Here is a 25,107-nt window from a genome sequence, read left to right as displayed (position 1 = left end):
TCCTGGCTTGACACTTCATTAGGCAGAATTCACCGGTACAAAACTGTGGACAGGAAACGACTTCTTGTAGCTCCACAATGGAACATGACAGATAGAAGTCGGTGGAGATCCAGCCTAATTAGAATGTTATACAAATTTAATTTTATAGAAAGTGCGCTCTATTATACCAGGGGTGTCACAGCAGGGACCTTCTGATAGATAATCCTGTTCATAAAGAAACATAGGAAAGGAAAGTCTTTTATTATTAATTGTAACTAGTAATGGGTGAATCTGCTTGAATTCAAATCTGGCTCCAAGTTCGAAATCTGGTCCAAGCTACAGTATGTGGGACCAATAATGCTGCTAAATTATGGATATTGTTTGTGCTAATGGGCAAATAATTGTGAAAAAAAAAGGCACGGGGAGCTGGCCATTGCCATAAGGGACATTTAACAAAGCAAAAAAAAAAAAAGTTTGAACGCCGAACAGCAGGAACTGGATTCTTTTCATGCAGCTTCAAGGACAACATGAAAAAAATCACTAATCCTTTAACTACTTCAATACCGGGCGCTGACTACCAAACTTAAGGAAGCATTTGTACCCCTTGCCCATGAATGATAGTAGGTTCTGAACCCCACTTAACACCAATGCTGGGGAAGGGGGTGGGAAGATTTCAACCCTATTGACCAGCAAAATTAGGGGAGATTTGGCCTGGCTGGCTACCAAGGCTGGATAGGGATGGTGGGGTGGGAATTTAAATTCTCCTGACTTCCAATAATAGGGACGATTGTACCAGAGACCACCAAAGCTGGGGAAGAGGGCAGGGCTATTTAAGCAACACTGGCCATTGATTCTGGGGAAGAGGGGGAAATTCAACCTCAATAACATCCTGGTGTGCACCACATGTCTTCTCCATGCCAAGATGACCCTCTTTCTCAAGTTCAAAAATTGCAAGGTATGGCTTTTGATTGTCCTTTGCAAGTCCATATATTTTTGACGCACAATATTATCCAGTATCTTTAAGAGTACTTTTAAATCTTTAGTTTCTATTCAGCTTCAGTGATGAGCTACAAAAATCTAAGAGGTGTTGCAAAATGGCATCTAGATTGACCAAAATAGAAAATTAGGTTTGCTAACTTAAAATGATACCATGGAGCTAGTCACAACTCTAATTATTATAATTGGAAGGTATGGCTTTTGATTGGCCTCTGCAAGTTAATATATTTTGGATGTACAAAATTATCATTTATCTTCCTTTACAGAATTTTTAATTCTTTAGTTTCCGTTCAGCTTCAGTGGTGGGCTACAATAATGTAAGAAGTGTTGCAAAATGGCCATTAGCTTGTTCAAAATAGAAAATCAGGTTCGCTAAAGTAAAACGATACCATGGATTTGGTCGCAACTGTAATTATTATAATTACATAGTTACATACATATTAGGTGAGGTTGAAAAAAGACACAAGTCCATCAAGTCCAACCTATGTGTGTGATCATATGTCAGTATTACATAGTATATCCCTGTATGTTGCGGTCGTTCAGGTGCTTATCTAATAGTTTCTTGAAACTGTCAATGCCCCCCACTGAGACCACCGCCTGTGGAAGGGAATTCCACATCCTTGCCGCTCTTACAGTAAAGAACCTTCTACATAGTTTAAGGTTAAACCTCTTTTCTTCTAATTTTAATGAGTGGCCACGAATCTTGTTAAACTCCCTTCCGCGAAAAAGTTTTATCCCTATTGTGGGGTCACCAGTATGTAATTTGTATATTGAAATCATATCCCCTCTCAAGCGTCTCTTCTCCAGAGAGAATAAGTTCAGTGCTCGCAACCTTTCCTCATAACTAAGATCCTCCAGACCCTTTATTAGCTTTGTAGCCCTTCTTTGTACTCGCTCCATTTCCAGTACATCCTTCCTGAGGACTGGTGCCCAGAACTGGACAGCATACTCTAGGTGCGGCCGGACCAGAGTCTTGTAGAGCGGGAGAATTATCGTTTTATCTCTGGAATTAATCCCCTTTTTAATGCATGCCAATATTCTGTTTGCTTTGTTAGCAGCAGCTTGGCATTGCATGCCATTGCTGAGCCTATCATCTACTAGGACCCCCAGGTCCTTTTCCATCCTAGATTCCCCCAGAGGTTCTTTCCCCAGTGGATAGATTGAATTCATATTTTTGCCACCCAAATGCATTATTTTACATTTTTCTACATTGAACCTCATTTGCCATGTAGTTGCTCACCCCATTAGTTTGTTCAGATCATTTTGCAAGGTTTCCACATCCTGCGTAGAATTTATCGCCCTGCTTAGTTTAGTATCACCCGCAAATACAGAGATTGAACTGTTTACCCCATCCTCCAGGTCATTTATGATCAAATTAAACAGGATTGTCCCAGCAAAGAACCCTGGGGGACCCCACTACCCACCCCTGACCATTCCATGTACTCCCCATTTATCACCACCCTCTGAACTCGTCCTTGTAGACAGTTTTCAATCCATGCACTCACCCTATGGTCCATGCCAACGGACCATATTTTGTACAGTAAACGTTTATGGGGAACTGTGTCAAATGCTTTTGCAAAATCCAGATACACCACATCTACGGGCCTTCCTTTATCTAGATGGCAACTCACCTCCTCATTGAAGGTTAATAGATTGGTTTAGCAAGAACAATTCTTCATGAATTCATGCTGATTACTGCTAATGATACCGTTCTCATTACTAAAATCTTGTATATAGTCCCTTATCATCCCCTCCAAGAGTTTACATACTATTGATGTTAGGCTAACTGGTCTGTAATTCCCCGGGATGTATTTTGGGCCCTTTTTAATATTGGTGCTACATTGGCTTTTCTCCAATCAGCTGGTACCATTCCAGTCAGTAGACTGTTCGTAAAAATTAGGAACAATGGTCTGGCAACTACTTGACTGAGTTCCCTAAGTACCCACGGGTGCAAGCCATCTGGTCCCGGTGATTTATTAATGTTAAGTTTCCCAAGTCTAATTTTAATTCTGTCCTCTGTTAACCATGAAGGTGCTTCCTGTGATGTGTCATGAGGGTAAACACTGCAGTTTTGGTTACTGAAGCCCCTCGATTCCCTCGTGAAGACTGAGGAGAAGAATAAATTCAATACCTTCGGCATCTCCCCATCCTTTGTAACCAGATGTCCTTCCTGATTCTTTATGGGGCCAATATGGTCTGTCCTCCCTTTTTTACTGTTTACATACTTAAAGAATTTCTTGCTATTTCTTTTGCTCTCCTCCGCTATGTGTATTTCCTGTTCTATCTTAGCCGTCCTTATTGCACCCTTACATTTCTTGTTGCATTCTTTATAAAGTCTGAATGCTCATGATGATCCCTTAACCTTGTATTTTTTGAAGGCCTTCTCCTTTGCTTTTATATGCATTTTTACATTGGAGTTAAGCCATCCAGGACTTTTGTTCACTCTTTTAAATTTATTACCCAATGGGATACATTGGCTAATGCCCTTATTTAATATGCTCTTAAAGCAAACCCATCTCTCCTCTGTGTTCTTTGTTCTTAAGATTTTATCCCAATTTATGCCTTCTAGCAAGGTTTGTAATTTAGGGAAGTTGGCTCTTTTGAAATTCAGTGTCTTTGTATTCCCCTTATGTTTCCTATTTGTGTGATTTATACTGAAGCCAATTGACCTGTGATCGCTGTTACCTAAATTGCCCCGTGTTTCCACATCCGTGATCAGGTCTGTATTGTTGGTAATCAGTAGATCCAGTAACCCTTTATTTCTAGTTGGTGCGTCTACCATCGGATCCATAAAATTGTCCTGCAAGACATTTAGGAACTAGTGAGCCTTAGATGAATATGTGGTTCCCTCCACTCAGTCTATGTCTGGATAATTAAATCTCCCATTATGATAACACTTCCCATCCTTGCTGCTAATCCAAATTGTGATAGGAGATCTGTCTCCCCCTCTTCCCTCAGGTTAGGGGGCCTATAGCATACTCCCAGTATTATTTTCCCCTTAGCTTCATCCCTTTGGAGCTCTACCCATAAGGATTCCACCTCCTCCCTAGCTCCTTCAGTGATGTCATCTCTCACATTCGCTTGTACATTATTCTTGATATATAGGCATACCTCTCCCCCTTTTTTACCCTCTCTATCCTTGCTATAAAGGGTATACCCTTGAATGGTTGCCAGCCAATCATGAAAGCTGTTGAACCAGGTCTCTGAAATTCCCACAAAATCCAAATCCTCCTCGTACAACAGTATCTCTAGTTCACCCATCTTGTCTGCCAGGCTCCTGGTATTGGTGAACATGCAACGTAGTTTAGACCGGTCGCATATTATCTTATTATTGCGTGTTCTGAGATTGCAACTAGAAATTGCTACTATACTTACCCTGGGTTTATGTGCTTTGGTCAACCTACCACTAATGCCCCCAATACTACACTCAGGAAAATGTTCTGCGCTGACTATCTCTACCTCTGGACCTTCCTCCCCATCGCCTAGTTTAGCCACTTGCTTACAGGGCACTTAATCCCCCCTCCTATGCAGACCAATTTTCAGCTTTCAGCGCTGACGCACTTTGAATGACAATTGAGCAATCATACAACACTGTACCCAAATGAAATTTTTATCATTTTTTCCCCACAAATAGAGCTTTCTTTTAGTGGTATTTGATCACCTCTGCGGTTTTTATTTTTTGTTAAAAGAATTTAAAAAGACCAAATTTAAAAAAAATATATATTTTTTTTTTTTTATATTTTGTTATAAAATTTTAAAAAGGGTAATTTTTCTCCTTCATTGATGTACGCTGATGAGGCGGCACTGATGGGCACTGATAGGTGGCAGTGATGGGCACTGATGGGTGGCAGTGATGGGCACTGATTGGTGGCAATAATGGACACTGATCTGGTACATTGATCGGCAACACTGCTAGGTGGCACTGATTGGCACCACTGGTGGGCATTGATAGGTGGCACTTGTGGGCATTGATAGGTGGCACTTGTGGGCATTGATAGGTAGCACTTGTAGGCATTGATACGTGGCACTGGTGGGCACTGTGGGCACTGTCAGGTGGCAATGTCAGGTGGCACTGGCAGGGGGTACTTGTGGCACAATTGAGGCATTATTGCCTCCTCCTCTTCGGGACCGATGTCCCTTGCTGGTGAGCCGGTGATCTGCTTTTTTTTCTCCTCGCACTGTCAGCGCGAGAATAAAAAAAAAAAAACGATCACAGAGCTTTTGTTTTGATCATGTGATCAGCTGTCATTGGCTGACAGCTGATCACATGGTAAGGGGCCAGGACCGGCCCCTTACTTGGATCGGTGATCACCCGAGTCTCAGTGACTCGGTGATCACAGCGCGCTCCGCGCGCGCCCTGCGCTTGCACAGGGGAGGCCGTCATATGACGGCCTCCCGGGAATTCAGGTCCGCGCTGTAGCCGTCATTCGGCTATAGTGGGGATATCAAGTGGTTAAAAACTCCTCTAACTTTTTGGCCATCTTCATTCCCAGCTGATCTGCACCCTCCTCATTTAAGTGCAGTCCATCCCTTTTATAGTACTAGTTATCGACTGAGAAGTCAGCCCAGTCCTCCAGGAACCCAAACCCCTCCTTACTACACCAGCTCTTCAGCCACTTGTTTACTTCCCTAATCTCCCTCTGCCTTTCTGGTGTGGCTCGATGTACCTGTAGTATTCCTGAGAATCCTACCTTGGAGGTCCTTTTCCTCAATTTAGTTCTTAAGTCCCTAAAATCATTCTTTAGGACACTCCATCTGCCTCTGACTTTGCCAACGTGCACCATGACAGCTGGGTCATCCCCAGCCCCTCCCAGTAATCTGTCCACCAGATCCGTAATGTGCTGAACCTGAGCGGAGTTAAAGTGGAGTTAAAGTGGAGTTCCACCCATAAAAATATTTTTTCAGTACTGTGCAGCAAATAATATAACAACTGACATTTGGAGAATTTTTTTTTCTACTTACCTTTTAATCCCTGTTGCTATTTGGTCCCTTCCCCTTCATCACCGCAGCTCCTGATGTCACTTCCCTCGGCTCCGCTGCTCGCTACTGCTCATGGGAGATGTGTGTCACAATTTCTCAGGAGTCAGTGGGCAGCGCCGAGGGCTTTGTTGCCATCACAACGGGGCGGGCACTTCCGATGACAACGCCCATTGTGATGGCAACGTGAGAAGTTTACGGCGCTGCGAGCCTGTCATACTGCGCGTGCTCAAGAACGGGCGGCATGGTTGCCAACCGCCAGTAAATTTACTGACAGTTTGTAAAAATCTGTGATTTTTTTACAATTGCCAGTAAATATCAGGGGATGGTCATTTCAAGCTGTGTTGACTTTTTAAGTGTAAATACACCTAATTACTTTGTTATAGGTATTATCAGTGTTTCCATATCATGTTTATACTGTTTAAATATTCACCATGTTAGTTTTCAATAGGAGTTCTGTAATTTATCAGGTCGCCAGTACATTTTCCATGTTTTGTCAGTAAAAAATGCCGCGGGAGGTTGGCAACACTGACAGGCAGTGCATGCTGGTCACTCAGCTGCACCGTATCCCAGAACAGTATGCTTGTGGGCTTCCCACAAGCAATATGGGAATGGACAGGACACGATAATATAAGTTCATTTTTTATATTAAAACGGACATCTGGGGATGAAATTTTCAAAATGCGTGAGTGTTACATGTCAATGTTCTGACCTTAAGAAATGTTTAAAAAAAATAATTGTTACATGTCGTTGGAACTCCGCTTTAATAACGTTAAACTCTTGTATCAATCCAAGAAAGGTATTAATTTTAAACACATAATATTATATAAATCCAGCACAATGTCCTCATTATAAACAAGAATAAAAAAGTATAAAAAAAGTCTCTGTAGAGTAATTAGCTGTAACAAAATAACCAACAGTGCTTGGGGGAGTGTTGAAAAACTATAATTAAAAAATTATAATTATAATTAACCACTTAAGGTTCGGGCCTCTTTCTGAGAGTTGTTGTTTACAAGTTAAAAACATTTTTTTTTGCTAGAAAATTACTTAGAACCCCCAAACATTATACATTTTTTTCTAACACCCTAGAGAATAAAATAGCGGCCGTTGCAATACTTTCTGTCACACCGTATTTGCGTAGCAGTCTTATGCCCCGTACACACGGTCTAATTTTCCGACGGAAAATGTGTGATAGGACCTTGTTGTCGGAAATTCCGACCATGTGTGGGCTCCATCACACATTTTCCATCGGATTTTCCGACACACAAAGTTTGAGAGCAGGCTATAAAATTTTCCGACAACAAAAACCGTTGTCGGAATTTCCGATCGTGTGTACACAAATCCGACGCACAAAGTGCCACGCATGCTCAGAATAAATAAAGAGATGAAAGCTATTGGCCACTGCCCCATTTATAGTCCCGACGTACGTGTTTTACGTCCCCGCGTTCAGAACGATCGGATTTTCTGACAACTTTGTGTGACCGTGTGTATGCAAGACAAGTTTGAGCCAACATCCGTCGGAAAAAATCCTAGGATTTTGTTGTCGGAATGTCCGATCAATGTCCGACCGTGTGTACGGGGCATTACAAGCGCACTTTTTTTTGGAAAAAATACACATTTTTGAATTAAAAAATAAGACAACAGTAAAGTTAGCCCAATTTTTTTTATATTGTGAAAGATAATGTTACGCCGAGTAAATTGATACCCAACATGTCACGCTTCAAAAATGCGCCCGCTCGTGGAATGGGGACAAACTTTTACCATTAAAAATCTCCATAGGTGACGTTTAAAAAATTCTACAGGTTGCATGTTTTGAGTTACAGAGTTAGGATCGCGGTGATATCTCACATGTGTGGTTCGAACACCGTTTTCATATGCGGGCGCTACTCACGTATGCGTTCGCTTCTGCATGGGAGCTCGTCGGGACGGGTCGTGTTTAAAGAAAAAAAAAATTCTTATTTATTTTACCTTGTATTTTTTATTTTTACTCAGTTTTTTTTTCTTTAAATTGTGTCACTTTTATTCCTATTACAAGGAATGTAAACATCCCTTGTAATAGAAAAAAAAGCATTACAGGACCTCTTAAATATGAGATCTGGGGTCAAAAATCAGCGATCATGCCCAAAGGATAATGAATCCCTCATAGTATAATTCCATTTTAAACTGTTTTTAATTAAACCCCAAATCCCCCCTTACATATTGCACTTACAAATATGGGATTAAAAACGAGCATGTAAACAGTAGCTTGCCTGCCTGGTGTCACTCCAGCGCTCCTAATATTGAAAGGATCGCGGCGATGCCTGGCGTGAGCTCCATGAGGGTAGACAAGCTGAGTGGCCGTTTAGCTTCACCCTAACGCGTATCATCGTAGACTTCATCAGAGGGTGTGGCTACACGGCACGTCTCATTCTATTTATGGGCTGTCTTCAGGTAATTTGAACCTCCGACTGCCTCCAATTTCAATCAGTGCAGAGATCGCCATCATCACCTTTCATGGTTATCTAATTGCTCTATACTCATAATGTGTGTAGTTTGGCCACCATACATTGCATTCATACATCCACCAAACGTGAAGTACAACTTTGATAATAAAATGTGCAAACTATATGCTATGTTCTAATGTCTTTGGATGGATCCATGTATGAGTTTGTGCTTCATGTTTAGCACACTGATGTCTCACTTTTGAGACAGGGAAAGGGACTGAGGACAAATCTTCCCCCAGTCCCTCTCTCTGCGTACTCAGCTGCACTGGACAGTGAATGAATGGGAAGTGCTCTGTGCTGCGCAACTTCCTGTTTACTATGCTTCGGTTATGAATGAACACAGTGAGTGATCGGTACTGGTCAGAAAAGGAAAGGGCCCATAAATTACATATTTACCAGCCATTTCCGCTGCTCTTCTTTCTGAAATATGCCCCGGTGAGACCCGGTGCGAAAGTGTGAAAATAAAAAAAATAAAATAAAATAATTTTTTTTTTTTTTTTTTTAAAGCACATGCAGGGCTGTCTTTAAAGTGGTGTTCCGGCTGAAATTATACTTTTTAAATAAAAATACCCCTATAATACACAGGCTTAAGGTATTCTAGTAAAGTTAGTCTGTAAACTAAGGTCTGTTTTTTAGTTTATAGCAGTAGTTTGTTATTTTATAAACTTACAGCAGGCCGTGGCCATCTTAAGTGTGGGCATCTGAAGCCAGACTGTATTTCTTCCTGGATCTCATGCTTGCAGATCTCGCACATGCTCAGTGCAGCACAAGCAGTGTAATAGGTTTCAGGTCAGGTTTCCATAGCAACGGCAGTGTCAGAGGAAGTTGCCGTCCCTTCCCAGAAGGCATTGCAAACAGGAAATGATGCGATGGGCCACGGCCAGGGAGTGAAAAATGAATACAGCAGATATACAGTAGGTGCTGAGAAAAAAAAAATCCAATTCGTTTACGGTGCACAGTTTAGTGAGGGATGCTGAAGAGTTGTAAAAGTGGGTGGAACTCCACTTTAATATTGATTGGACCCTGGGAAAACACTTTTTTGGGCCCCGATTAGTTGGCAGAGGTTACAACATATCATTACTGCTCACTGACTGACTGGTAGAGGTTATAGCACACATTACGGCTCACAGATTAGTTGGTAAAGGTTACAGGACATGGCTCCTGCTTGATGATTGGTTGCTAGAGATTACTGTACATCAATACTGCTCACTGGTTGGTTGCTAGAGGTTACTGGACATCCTTACCACTCACTAATTGGTTGCTAGAGGTTACTGCACATTATTACTGCTCACTGATTGGTTGCTAGAGGTTAGTGCACATCATTACTGCTCACCGATTGGTTACAGCACATCATCTCCTCACTGCCTGCGCACCATGGACTGGGGAGGTGAGGGGACCCATCGATAGACAGAAAACTCCCAGGGATCCTAGGACCCCTGGGATCAGTGGCAGTGGTGGGGGGATGGGATTAGTTAGGAGCCATTACACTGTGGCAAATTCTGAATCATGCAGAGCAAAGCTGGAAATTTTTGGCAAGTATGTAGTGAGGGGCACAGCAATAGGGCAGAGCTGGGCAGCATTAGTAACAGCACTTCACACTGAGATATTGGGACACAGCACAGGACTAAATCTTCAAGGGACAAGGGAATATAAATAGTTGGCAAGTATGAGGCAGCTGCTCTGGGCCCCACAACAATGACAGGGCCCCTTTTGCCCTGCCTTAAAAACGGCCCTGTCTGCATGCTTACACACGAAACGCATACGTACGTCATGCCCACATTTGTAAACAGTGTTCAAACCACACATGTGAGGTATCACCGCCAACATTAGAAGGAGAGCATCAATTCTAGCCCAAGACTTCCTCTGTACCTCTAAACAGATAACCTGTAAAAATGTTTAAAGCATCGCCTATGGAGATTTCTAAGTACCAAAATTTGGCGCCATTCCACGAGTGTGCGCAATTTTAAAGTGTGACATGCTAGGTATCTATTTACTCGGCGTAACATCATCTTTCACATTATACAAAAAAAATTGTGCTAACTTTACTGTTTTGTTTTTTTGTTTTTAATTCATGAAACTGTTTTTTATTTCCAAAAAGAAAACGCATTTGAAAAATCGCTGCGCAAATACCGTGTGACATAAAAAGTTGCGACGGCCACCATTTTATTCCCTAGGGTCTCTACTAAAAAAAAAAAAAAAAAAAACATATATAATGTTTGGGGGTTCTGAGTAATTTTCTAGAAAAAAAAATGATGATTTTTACATGTAGGAGCGAAGTGTCAGAATTGGCCCGGAGGGGAAGTGGTTAATTTTGTTCTGTCTGATTATTAATTTTAAGACTTTACAAGAGATGAACGTGAATTTTATAGATCAGGAACCAACCAACCAGCATCAGTCATGGTGAATTATCTACCTAAGTAGCCCTTTCCCTTCCACTGTGTTCCACTGTGCATTCACTGGAGGATACAGATGGCGGAGAGTTTGCTTTCCCAAGTGTCAAGTGAAGGCTCACTGCAATGAAGCAAACACAAGAACAGGGCAGAGTACACACAAGCAAACCTGTCACATTTAATTGGAAAGCAAAATAATAAATGTAACTAACTCATGCTGCTCTGCGAAATGCCCTTAAAGCAGAACTACACGGCATCTGAGCACCACAAACCAAAAGCTCTATTTAATTCATTTTTAATGTTCAAAGCAAACACCCCCATCCATTCATGTCTCCATGCTTTATTTTGTTGAGAAATCACTTAGAAACCCTCACCCCTTGGCATTCCTGGCCGTGGTCATCTTAAGTAAGGGCAGATAATTAATTTAATATTTATATCCTGAAATCCACCTGCCCTTAGCTCAGGCATGCAGACAGGAGAGTGTACTTAGTTGCAAAAACCCCTCCTCTCCTCCTGCAGACTGCTGGAATGTAAGACATCATTTGCCTAGGAAACCAGGAAGTAACTGAAGAAATGTAAAAAAAAATTTGAACACAAGTAAATATAGTAAACTTTCCTATCTATTTACTAATGCTAGCAGTGTTAGGATTAAAAATAATGATGATTGGGAGGGTGAAGTTCCACCTTAACCACTAGCCGACCAGCGCACCACGATGTACGTGCTGGGCCTACATCCTTTTAGCTGTGATTTCCTATTGGGAGTATCTCACCAAAAATGACATTTTTGTTGCAGGTGATGCCTGAAATCTGACTTGTATCTTAGTGCAGACTTCTGGGAAAAACAGTGAGCCAATCACACAAGCAAGAAATGATGTTTCTGTGGTGTGTTCCGTATACATTCTGTGTACAGAAGGCCTCCAGGTAGCCATATTGATTTGCATTTTCAGAAAATTACAGCAGCTGCAGATTGAAAAGGAAAGGTAATTATTAATAAACATTCAATCACAATATGATTTGTGTCTTACTTGTATACGCTATATTATTTTTTCTTTATTTGCTTTTTTTCCCTCAGGAAAGTTGAGTTTAAGACCCCATTAAGATATTGCATAGTCAGCCAGTTTCAGCTGTTTGTTTAAAAGCCTCTATGTCACTATGAGACGCACAGAGTGGAATGCGGCAACTGTGAGAAAAAAACAATTAACTTTTTTTTTTCCTATTTAATCTTTTAACCCAAATTAGTTATTTTTTAAAGTTCTTATTAGCTCCTTTTCCTTTACTTAACTTCTTTATAACTTTTTTTCATATACCATTAACCACTTGCTTACTGGGCACTTCAACCCCCCTCCTGTCCAGACCAATTTTCAGCTTTCAGCGCTGAGGCACTTTGAATGACAATTGCGCGGTCATACAACACTATACCCAAATTACATTTTTAGCTTTTTTTTTCCCACAAATAGAGCTTTCCTTGGTGGTATTTGATCACCTCAGGTGGCAGTAATGGGCACTGATGGGTGGCAGTGATGGAAACTGATGGGTGGCAATAATGGACACTGATCGGCACTGGTTGGTTACACTGATAGGCAGCACTGCTATGTGGCACTGATTGGCACCACTGGTGGGCATTGATAGGTGGCACTTGTGGGCTTTGATAGGTGGCACTCATGGGCATTGATAGGTGGCACTGGTGGGCACTGGCAGGTGGTAATGGCAGGTGGCACTGGCAGGGGGTACTGGTGGGCACAGATGAGGCAGAATTGCCTCTTCCTCTTCGTGACTGACGTCCCTTACACATAAGCCGGGGATCGGCTTTTTTTTCTCCTCATGTAAAAACGATTACCAAGCTTTTTTTTTACATCATGTGATCAGCTGTCATTGGCTGACAGCTGATCACGTGGTAAGGGGCCGGGAACGGCCCCTTACTCAGATCTGTGATCACCCGAGTCTCAGTGACTGCAGGGCTTGCGCGTGGGGAGGGTCCAAAGGGGAGTCCATCATATGACGGCCTCCTGGAAATTCAGGCCTGTGCTGTGGCCGTCATTCGGCTATAGCGCGGACGCCAAGTGGTTAATATATATCTTATGACTGCAGACTAATGACCCTGAAGGGGGGTAGCTCTGGACATGGTGTTTATTCTTTTTTGTCTTTGAAATGTTGTAGAATATGAGCTAGAAGACAATAAATATATATATATATATATATATATATATATATATATATGTAGCAAGGTTCCAGGTCTCCTTTGATCTAATGAGATCCTCCAGGGCCAGGGATAGCTGACATCCTTCTGTATGTAGCGGGTTGTGAGGCATGGTGGGTGCAGAGTAGTTAATGTTATTGGGCGCCAGGCACTTCTTGGATGCAAAAGAAGGTAGTTGCAAGGTTATTTGGCAGACTCCGAGACTTCAATAGGTGGACAGCCATGCAGTAAAAGGCATCCAGCAAGACACCACATCTGCATGTGTAGGAATGCTGTCTCCTATGGCAACAGTCTTTAACAGTTACAAACACAAGGCTTAACAGTTCGTTCACTTTCACTACAATCACTCCTTGTAGTTCTTCAGTACACTGAGCTCCCGGTCTCTCACTAGACCTGCTGATTCACTGCCACTGAATCCCTTGAGCTCCTCCAATCTTTACGGTGGTATCTTCCTCAAGCGTCACCCCCACTTCTCTGTTGGGTCTCTAGCTTGGCACTCTAGATACCTCTCAAGCTTCACCCCTGCTGGCCTGCTCGGTCCCTGGCTTGACACACAAGGCTGCTCTGCAAGTGTCATCTCCGCGGGCTGGGTCCCTGACTTGATACCCACTGAAGTTTCTTGATTCTTCACCATCCCCAGTTGGTGAGAATTCTGCTCCAGTACTTGCCTCAGTTACTCACTGTGGTCCCTGGTAATAAGGCGGATAGTCCCTTACTTGCGACAGCTTCCCCTTTACCTCCTACTATGACAAGTTCTCCGGCCAACAGAACCGTCACTTTTGGTTGGACTGCAAGCTACTGTACTCTCTTGCTTCTGGATAGGCCCAGACAATACGACACACGTCCACCCTGACAGCCATCCAGGTGGCACAGAACACAGTTCACCTGACTCCACCCGAATATATAGGCTCTCCGCACAGGCCAAAGGATTAAAGAAAACCCTTGCCCATTGCTGAGATACCCCATATACCCATAACCTGACCTTGCGTTGCCCTCCTCGTATCTGGTACCACCAAGTACCCGGCCACCTATTGGTGGAAGAGAAAAGTGCAACAAGGCCAAACTTAGGGAGAAATCAATAGATCTCTAGCAATCAACCAGGATAAGTACTCCTGGCAAATACATTTGTGAGGAGCAACCCTGCCTAAACTCCGGGGCGCTACATCCTCCCCCTGCCCACAAAATTACGTCTCAGAGTTTGCAGAAAAATAATTTCTTTCTAAGCTCTCAAGCCTGAGAGCGAGTGTCCTGGCAAAATCTGGGATGGGCAGGGAAACAGGTAAGGGTTAACAATATAACAATATAGACATATAAACATAGGTGTGGAGTACCACATGATTAAACATAGGTGTTAAATAGTCATATAAAAAAACTATGATGAGTCATATGGGACAATAAAGTATCAAAAATAAAGGCAGGCCTAAGCAACAACCTTGATTCCTCCATCTAAAATATCTGTCCATATAAAATATCTGTACAGTGATAATATGGAAATAGGTTAGTGTTGACGGCAGGTTAGATCCCTGTCTCTACTTAGCCAATAAAGACGCATCGACACAGCAACACCAGAAAGAGATTAATCAACAGCAATACAAATGCAACCTATCCTAAGGTAACATGGTGCAATATATACATACAAGATTAAACAAGTTTCAATTGTCCTCAGCCGAAGACAGCATAGCAGTTTAAATACACCCTGTGGAATATTGTATTATTTACATCTTTAGAAGCAGGTCCCATCCTCAAAGGAGAATGCCACCTCCTTCCCACTGATCAACAACTTACACTTTGCACATAAAGTGAATAAAGTTCACTCAGGTCAGCACCACTCACGCCACCTGGTGACCATACTAGCGACAGTCCATACGTATGGTTTAGTGCATTATTCACAAGCATAGTGAGAATTGGCCCTTCTATTGTAGCCTAATCTAAGTCCAAACACTGAGTTTTTCCTTCAGATTTACCAAAACCATATAATATGAGGTCAAACTTTAGGAGTTTCAATGTGTATGCAATCAGGCAGGCCCTTGCACTACATGGTTTTGGTAAATCTGAAGGAAAAACTCAGCAGAAAATCTGATAGTGTGTATGGGGCATAAGAGTCCAAGACAATTTACCGTCCATCGATTTCCCTCTGGGTGGACTATATTTCCCAGCAGTTTCCCTTCTTCCTCAGGGACAACTCTGGGGACAAGGAGGCACAACTGCATTTCAGGCAACAAACAGCCAGGCCCTAATATAAAGGACCACATTTCAGGACATAGGTCCCTTTGCAAAGACATCCTCAGTCTGTCCACATGACAGCCGGGGACTTAGAAGATTTTTTATTTTTTCACTTAGGAGCAACAACCTGCTGAAGATCACAGGTCGCCCTTCAGGGTGGATCATCCCAACAACTTCAAACTTTAGCCAACATGGCTCAAGTGGGCACTCCATGTATCTGCCAGCAGCATTCAGTACAGCATAGTCCGGGCAGTACAGCTCTCTGGAATCTTCTCCACTAGCAACATTTTAAATGTGTGTCTGAAGTGGCTGTCAGCATAGCGTCCTTGACATCACATAACACATATTTGTAATCCAAGGGGTAACGATACCATTTCAGGGATGTTTCATCAGTAGTACCCGGGGTCAGGCAGAATTATAGACTCTCTCTTCTTATTCACCGTGGGGACAAATCGCTTGAGATCCGTTTTGTAGAATTGACCTTATTTGCATTAATTTGACAACATACGTAAGAACAGGTAACATTTGGTCTTTAACAGTTCCAAACACAAGGCTTAACAGTTCCTTCTCTTTCACTACAATCTCTCCTTGTAGTTCTTCAGTACACTGAGCTCCCGGTCTCTCACTAGACCCGCTGATTCACTGCCACTGAATCCCTTGAGCTCCTCCAATCTTCACGGTGGTATCTTCCTCAAGCGTCACCCCTGATTCTCTGCTGGGTCCCTAGCTGGGCACTCTAGATACCTCTCAAGCTTCACCCCCACTGGCCTGCTCGGTCTCTGGCTTGACACACAAGGCTACTCTGCAAGTGTCTGGCTGGGACGCTGGCTTGATACCCACTGAAGTTTCCCGATTCTTCAAGTCCCGGTTGGTGAGAATACTGCTCCGGTACTTGCTTCAGTTACTCACTGTGGTCCCTGGTAATTAGGCAGATAGTCCCTTAGTGGCAACAGCTTCCCCTCTACCCCTGACCACGACATGTTCTCTGGCCCGACAGACCCGTCACTTTTGGTTGGACTGCCGCAGTTCCAACCCTGCGCTGCTCTCTTGCTTCTGGATAGGCCCTCAGACAGCCTAGCAGGCAGATGTGCCGGGGATAGGCCCCATCTCCAGCCTAGCAGCCGGGGTAATATGACACACGTCCACCCAGACAGCCATCCAGGTGGCACAGAACACAGATCACTGGACTCCACCCTAATATATATTTATAGGCTCTCTCAGCAGGCCAAGGGATTCAAGAAAACCCCTGCCCATTGGCTGAGATACTCTATATACCCATAACCCGACCTTGCGTTGCCCTTCTCGTATCTACCCTGTTTCCCCGAAAATAAGACCTAGCGTGATTGTCGGTCTTATTTTCAGGGTAGGGCTTATTTTCGGGGAAACAGGGTAGGGCTTATTAGGGGGGTAGTGCTTATATTGCAGCCATCACCAACAATCACACTAGGTCTTATTTTCGGGGAAACAGGGTAGTACCACCACATACCCGGCCACCTAGTGGTAGAAGAGAAAAGTGCAACAAGGACAAACTTGGGGAGAAATCAATGGATCTTTAGTAATCAACCAGGATAACTACTCCTGGCAAGTACATTTGTGAGGAGCAACCCTGCCTAAACTCCAGGGCGCTACATATATATATAGATAGATATATCTATATATATAGATATATCTATATATATAGATATATCTATATATATATATATAAAACTACGCGTGACTGAATGCAGGGGCAGAAAAAAATGGTTTTGCATTTCACCAAGATGATGAATGAGTTTTTGTATTTGTGAAAATAATGGGCATTCTTTTAAATTAATGATCATGAGCTAATTCTAAACTGATGACTACTACATAAAAAATATACACAGAGAGTGACGGCTCTATTAGTGTCTCCTTTAAGTAACAGCCTTCTGGGAAGTGCAGTCTGCTCTCATAATTTGTAATAAAAACATCTTTGCCATTCTGAAACTTTCCTCCAACCACTTTGCATATTATTTATATATAATGTGATTCTGTAGTTGCCAAATATGCTGCAGAAATCTCCCTCCACCAAGTCTGGCTGTATCCATTTTAACTGAGGGCAGCTGAAGCTACTGCCTGTTCACTTCCTGGATTTACACAGACACACAGAGGCACACCTCCAGCTCTGCAGCCCTGCAGCTCTCATTGGCCCTCTTATGACTCACCCCCCCTCTCTTCCTGGCAAACTCTCACGAGAGTGAGAGAGAGAGCTGTGCATGATGTCATAAGCCTAGGCTAATGACCAGACAGGAAACAGAAAGTGGGCTGTATAAGGCATTTACTGGTAGAAAAAAATGTTTTACTATCCAAAGATGAAAAAACATCTGAAAGTGCGCTTTAATTATATTGCTTATTTTTGCATGTAGAAAATTCTCTCTTTGGAGGACCAGGGAATATGTAACGAAATGGAACATGGAGCCTCATGTAAAATATTATTACAGTCATGATTGAACAAACATGGAAGAGTGGGCCTCAAGGAAGACCCAGAACACGCCAAGTGATGTAGAGAGGATCTGAAATCCTCTAAGACAGCAATCCTCAACTTTTTTGGCACCAGGGACTGGATTTGTGGAAGACAATTTTTCCATGGATCAGGCAGGGAAGGGAGGGGCGCTGTTATACTGGGGATAATTCACACAGTGTGTTGTGGCAGACGTTTTACTGAATTGTACAATGTTTTTCACCGAAAGGACACACAAGAAACAAATGTGCTGTGATAAAATGCAGACATGCTGCATTTTATTGCAGCGCACCTTGCTGAATCACATGGCAATGTACAGCAGAGCAACGCCATGCCAATAATGAAGTACAGTAAAACCTCGGATTGCGAACATAATTTGTTCCGGAAACATGCTTGTAATCCAAAGCACTTGTATATCAAAGCAAATTTCCCCATAAGAAATAATGGAAACTCAGATGATTCGTTCCACAACCATTTATTTCAGTTTATAGTCCATATAAAAAGATTATAGCAATGTGATAGGCAATGCTGTATCCTGGCCTAGGCCGACAAGGCCCAGGCCTAGGGCAGCACTTTGCAGGGGGGCAGCATGAAAAGAGTCCCCGCTTGCGATACATTTGTAGTGTAGCGCCAGACTTATGGGGTGGACTGAGCTGAAAGGCAAATTAGTCTAGCGCCCCCATAAAGCGGCCTCACTGCTTCTGGTATGCGGGCGGGCGGTCGGCAGTCTGCAACTGTGGGGGGGGGGGGTGCTTATAATTTTGACTGTCCCATCATCCTGGACTACAAACCTTCCTCATAGTGCTATGTTTTCTCCTGCACCATTGGCATGGTTATATCTTCTTAGTCCTCTCTAGGGATGAGCCGAACACCCCCCGGTTCGGTTCGCACCAGAACCCGCGAACGGACCGAAAGTTCGCACGAACGTTAGAACCCCATTGACGTCTATGGGACTCGAACGTTCGAAATCAAAAGTGCTAATTTTAAAGGCTAATTTGCATGGTATTGTCCTAAAAAGGGTTAGGGGACCCGGGTCCTACCCCAGGGGACATGTATCAATGCAAAAAAACCTTTTAAAAACGGCCGTTTTTTCGGGAGCAGTGATTTTAATGATGCTTAAAGTAAAAAAAAAAAAAGTGAAATATTCCTTTAAATATCGTACCTGGGGGGTGTCTATAGTATGCCTGTAAAGTGACGCGTGTTTCCCATGTTTAGAACAGTCCCTGCACCAAATGTCATTTTTAAAGGAAAAAATCTCATTTAAAACTGCTTGCGGGTTTAATGTCATGTCGGGTCCTGGCAATATGGATGAAAATCAGTGAGACAAACGGCATGGGTACCCCCCAGTCCATTACCAGGCCCTTTGGGTCTTGTATGGATATTAAGGGGAACCCCGCACCCAAATTAAAATAAGGAAAGGTGTGGGGCCACCAGGCCCTATATACTCTGAACAGCAGTATACAGGCGGTGCAAACAAGACAGGGACTGTAGGTTTGTTGTTAAGTAGAATCTGTTTGTAATTTTGAACATTTTTAACGTGTTTAGCTCCAGCCAAAAAATCTTTTCTAAGCTTTTTGGAAAACATAGGGAAGGGTTATCACCCCTGTGACATTTGTTTTGCTGTCTTTCCTCCTCTTCAGAAGATTTCACCTCACTTTTTTGTCCCAATGAAAAATGTTTTTTGAAAATTTGGGTTTTTTTGTGGAACAAGGATTGGAAAGCATCAGTGGAAAGGAGAAATTGTTTTCCCATATTAACTCTTACAGGAGAGAATTTCCCTTCCTAGGGGTAGATTTCATCTCACTTCCTGTTGTCTCCTTCCGTTTGCAAGTAGGAGTCGTTTGTAAGTTAGATGTTTGAAAGTAGGGTCCTGCCCTATATACTCAGCAGAAATTTGGGCCTTAGGTGTTGCTGTGGCCACAACACTGTAAGCCCTCACAGGGCCCTGCTGTGAAATATTAGATCAAGAATTGTAATTACATGCCCCTGTTGAACAGGAGCTGAAAAATTAGGCCTTAGGCACTGGTGCTGGTGCCACAACACTGCAACCCCTCACAGACACTCTAGTTGGAACGCAGGAACGAGCCCTGCTGCAAATTATTGCTTCAAAAATTGTAATTACACGCCCCTGTTAGACAGGGGCAGAAAAATTGGGCCTTAGGCACTGGTGCTGGTGCCACAACACTGCAACCCCTCACAGACACTCTAGTTGGAACGCAGGAACGAGCCCTGCTGCAAAGTATTGCATCAAAAATTGTAATTACACGCCCCTGTTAGACAGGGGCAGAAAAATTGGGCCTTAGGCACTGGTGCTGGTGCCACAACACTGCAACCCCTCACAGACACTCTAGTTGGAACGCAGGAACGAGCCCTGCTGCAAAGTATTGCATCAAAAATTGTAATTACACGCCCCTGTTAGACAGGGGCAGAAAAATTGGGCCCTAGGCACTGGTGCTGGTGCCACAACACTGCAACCCCTCACAGACACTCTAGTTGGAATGCAGGAACGAGCCCTGCTGCAAAGTATTACATCAAAAATTGTAATTACACGCCCCTGTTAAACAGGGGCTGAAAAATTGTGCCTTAGGCACTGGTGGTGGCGCCCAGAACCAAAAATGTTCTTACAAGCTATCAGCGTGATGATTGAGGAGGAAGAGGATAATTACTCAGGGATAGTCACTCAGCATCAGCATAGGCAGTCTTTGAAGGGATCTGAGATTTCAAAAAAAATTATTCGGTTACATCAGCATCAGGTGCTTGGTAGCTGGTGGTGATCCAAGACTCATTCATTTTTATGAAGGTCAGCCGATCGACCGAGTCGGTGGACAGACGCACCCTGTGATCGGTTACCACGCCTCCAGCAGCACTGAATGTGCGTTCCGAAAGAACGCTGGATGCAGGACAGGCCAGTAGCTCAATTGCATACTGTGCAAGCTCTGGCCAGTGATCCATCCTCAAGACCCAGTAACCCAGAGGATTTTCGGTGGGAAAGGTGTCCAAGTCTGATCTTGCCCCTAGGTATTCCTGCACCATGTAAAACAGACGCTGGCGATGGTTGCTGGAACCGATCATACCTTGGGGCTGCGGACCAAAAAATTGTCTGAACGCATCGGTCAGACGGCCACCTTCTCCACCGCTCCTTCTTTGACTGACCGAAGCCTCAGCAACACGTTGTCCAGAAACAGGAGTTTGTAACCTCCCAGTCTCTGGGAACGCGTTGCACAGACCTTTCTGCAAGGCCTCCCGAAGATGTTTCATCCTCTGCTCCCTCTGCGATGGCAAGATAAGGTCCGCAACCTTACCCTTGTAACGTGGATCAAGGAGGGTTGCCAGCCAGTATTGGTCCTTCTCCTTGATACCACGAATACGAGGATCCTTACGCAGGCTTTGCAGGATCAGGGAGGCCATGCAGCGTAGGTTTGCTGAGGCATTCGGTCCGGAGTCCTCTGGGTCACTAAGAACGACATGGTCCGCAGCCACCTCCTCCCAGCCACGTACAAGTCCATGTGTTTCTTGGGACTGATCCCTTAAAGACTGCTGCTGATGCTGAGTGCCAGGCTCCACCTCCATACTGACACAATCTTCCTCCTCCTCCTCTTCCTCCTCGTCCTCTTCCTGTGTGATCGGCGGGCACGCAGGAACACTGTCTGGATAAAGGGGGCCTTGAGAGCTAAGGAAGTCCTCCTCTTCCTGCCTCTGTTCTGCCTCAAGTGCCCTGTCCATTATTCCACGCAGCGTGTGCTCCAACAGGTGGACAAGGGGGACAGTGTCACTGATGCATGCACTGTCACTGCTCACCATCCTCGTGGCCTCCTCGAATGGTGACAGGACAGTGCATGCATCCCTGATCATGGCCCACTGGCGTGGGGAAAAAAAACCAAGCTCCCCTGACCCTGTCCTGGTGCCATAGTCGCACAGGTACTCATTGATGGCCCTCTGCTGCGTGTGCAGCCGCTGCAGCATGGCCAACGTTGAGTTCCACCTGGTGGGCATGTCACAGATTAGGCGGTTCTTGGGCAGGTTAAACTCCTTTTGGAGGTCCGTCAGCCGAGCACTGGCATTATATGACCGGCGGAAATGCACACAGACTTTCCTGGCCTGCCTCAGGACATCCTGTAAGCCCGGGTACCTGCCCAAGAACCGCTGCACCACCAAGTTAAGGACGTGAGCCAAACAGGGCACATGGGTCATTTGTCCCTGTCGGAGGGCAGAGAGGAGGTTGGTGCCATTGTCGCAAACCACCATTCCTGCCTTAAGTTGGCGTGGCGTCAACCACCTCTGAACCTGCCCCTGCAGAGCTGACAGAACCTCTGCCCCAGTGTGGCTCCTGTCCCCCAAGCACACCAGCTCAAGCACCGCATGGCATCTTTTGGCCTGCGTACTTGCGTAGCCCCTTGAACGCCTACGGAGCACCGCTGGTTCCGAGGAAGAGGCCATGGAGGAAGAAGAAGAGGAGGGGGTGGAGGAGAGAGGTGTGTCACAATCAGCATTTTGGAGGCGTGGTGGCGGAACAACCTCCAACACTACTGCACCTTGTCCTGCATCCTTCCCAGCTGCCAGCAGAGTCACCCAATGCGCCGTGAAACTTAGGTAACGTCCCTGTCCATGCCTGCTGGACCATGAGTCAGCGGTAATATGCACCTTACCGCTGACCGCCCTGTCCAGCGAGGCATGGACATTGCCTTCCACATGCCGGTAGAGAGCCGGAATCGCCTTCCGTGAGAAAAAGTGGCGTTTGGGTACCTGCCACTGAGGAACCGCACATTCCACAAACTCACGGAAGGGGGCAGAGTCTACCAACTGAAAAGGCAGCAGTTGAAGTGCTAGCAATTTTGCCAAGCTAGCATTCAACCGCTGGGCATGTGGATGGCTGGGAGCAAACTTCTTTCGGCGGTGCAGCAGCTGGGGCAGGGAAATTTGCCTGGTACAATCTGACGTCGGTGTACCAAAAGCAGATTGCCCACAAGTACTTGGCTGTGACACACCTAATTCTACACCTTCATTCCTCTCACTGCAGGTCTCAGAGAGGACTGAAGGTCTAGTGGGGTTGGAAATCTCAGCTGATGAGGAGCAAGGAGAGATCCTCTTTGTTCTTTGGTGTGGGTCTTTTAGATACGCTTGCCAACGAACTGCATGGCAGGTCAACATATGTCTGGTCAAGCATGTGGTACCCAAGCGGGAGATATTTTGGCCACGCGAGATACGCTTGAGACATATGTTGCAAATAGCAGCGGTGCGATCTGATGCACTCGTCTCAAAAAAGGCCCACACCAAAGAACTTTTTGAATAACGCGCAGAGACTGCAGCGCCCTGCACATGTGGAGCTTTGGGGTGTGATGCAGTCAATGTGCTGCCCTTAGGCTGGCCCCTGGAGGGCATCCTGCCTCGTTGGTGATGTGCTGCCGCCTCCTCCTCCTCCTCCTCCTCCTCCTCCTCCTCTCTCCTATCAGGCACCCACGTTGAGTCAGTGACCTCATCATCCCCTCCCTCCTCATCACTGGAGCAAACCTGGCAGTATGCTGCAGCAGGGGGAGCATGACTGCCAGATTGCTGTCCTTCTTGGGCACCCCCTCTGTCCGCGCTCATGTTACTGCCTTCATCGAGCTCAGTATCGTCATCAGAGCCTTCCAAACGCTGGGCATCCTCCTGGAGCATGTACCCAACACTGTGGTCAAACAGTTCGAGGGAATCCTCATGAGGACATGGTGGAGCTAGGGAAGGAGTCACTGATGACATTGAGCTGAGGGAAGAGGCCGCTGCTTTGCCAGACAAAGCACCCTGGGCATGGGTGAGAGAGGATGAGGAGGATGAGGACGGCTTGGTCATCCACTCGACCAAGTCTTCCGCATGTTGCGGCTCAACATGGCCAGCTGCCGAAAAAAAGGCCAAGCGTGTCCCATGGCCACGTGCTGATGAGGATGCACCGTCTCCACGACCAGCACTAGACACAGAGCCTGCTTGCCCTCTCTTATTGGCTTGTGACTGTCTGCCTCTCCTTCTTGGCCTTCCAGACATACTAATGGCCTGTAGCTGCACTAAGCTGGGATAGAACACCTGTAATTTTCTTCAAGTAGCTTTATATACTGTAACCAGACAAGCCTGCCTGTCAGTAGGAAGATAACAGGAACGGATCTAGCTGAACACTGTGAGCAGGACGCACTGTACTAAATGTAAATAGTCTAGCTGCCTGACCGTGGTACTAATAGGATCAAATAGAACACCTGTAATTTTCTTCAGGTAGCTTTATATACTGTAACCAGACAAGCCTGCCTGTCAGTAGGAAGATAACAGGAACGGATCTAGCTGTACACTGTGAGCAGGACGCACTGTACTAAATGTAAATAGTCTAGCTGCCTGACCGTGGTACTAATAGGATCAAATAGAACACCTGTAATTTTCTTCAGGTAGCTTTATATACTGTAACCAGACAAGCCTGCCTGTCAGTAGGAAGATAACAGGAACGGATCTAGCTGAACACTGTGAGCAGGACGCACTGTACTAAATGTAAATAGTCTAGCTGCCTGACCGTGGTACTAATAGGATCAAATAGAACACCTGTAATTTTCTTCAGGTAGCTTTATATACTGTAACCAGACAAGCCTGCCGGTCAGTAGGAATTTAACAGGAACGGATCTAGCTGAACACTGTGAGCAGGACGCACTGCACTAAATGTAAATAGCAGGAACGGATCTAGCTGAACACTGTGAGCAGGACGCACTGCACTAAATGTAAATAGCAGGAACGGATCTAGCTGAACACTGTGAGCAGGACGCACTGCACTAAATGTAAATAGCAGGAACGGATCTAGCTGAACACTGTGAGCAGGACGCACTGCACTAAATGTAAATAGCAGGAACGGATCTAGCTGAACACTGTGAGCAGGACGCACTGCACTAAATGTAAATAGCAGGAACGGATCTAGCTGAACACTGTGAGCAGGACGCACTGCACTAAATGTAAATTGCAGGAACGGATCTAGCTGAACACTGTGAGCAGGACGCACTGCACTAAATGTAAATAGTCTAGAAGATAACAGGAATGGATCTAGCTGAACACTGTGAGCAGGACGCACTGCACTAAATGTACATAGCAGGAACGGATCTAGCTGAACACTGTGAGCAGGACGCACTGCACTAAATGTAAATAGCAGGAACGGATCTAGCTGAACACTGTGAGCAGGACGCACTGCACTAAATGTAAATAGCAGGAACGGATCTAGCTGAACACTGTGAGCAGGACGCACTGCACTAAATGTAAATTGCAGGAACGGATCTAGCTGAACACTGTGAGCAGGACGCACTGCACTAAATGTAAATAGTCTAGAAGATAACAGGAACGGATCTAGCTGAACACTGTGAGCAGGACGCACTGCACTAAATGTAA

The sequence above is a fragment of the Aquarana catesbeiana genome, linkage group LG02, assembly GCF_042186555.1.
Source record: "Aquarana catesbeiana isolate 2022-GZ linkage group LG02, ASM4218655v1, whole genome shotgun sequence".
Classification (NCBI taxonomy): Eukaryota; Metazoa; Chordata; class Amphibia; order Anura; family Ranidae; genus Aquarana; species Aquarana catesbeiana.
The sequence above is the reverse complement of the archived record's forward strand: the minus strand, read 5'-3'. Positions refer to the sequence as shown.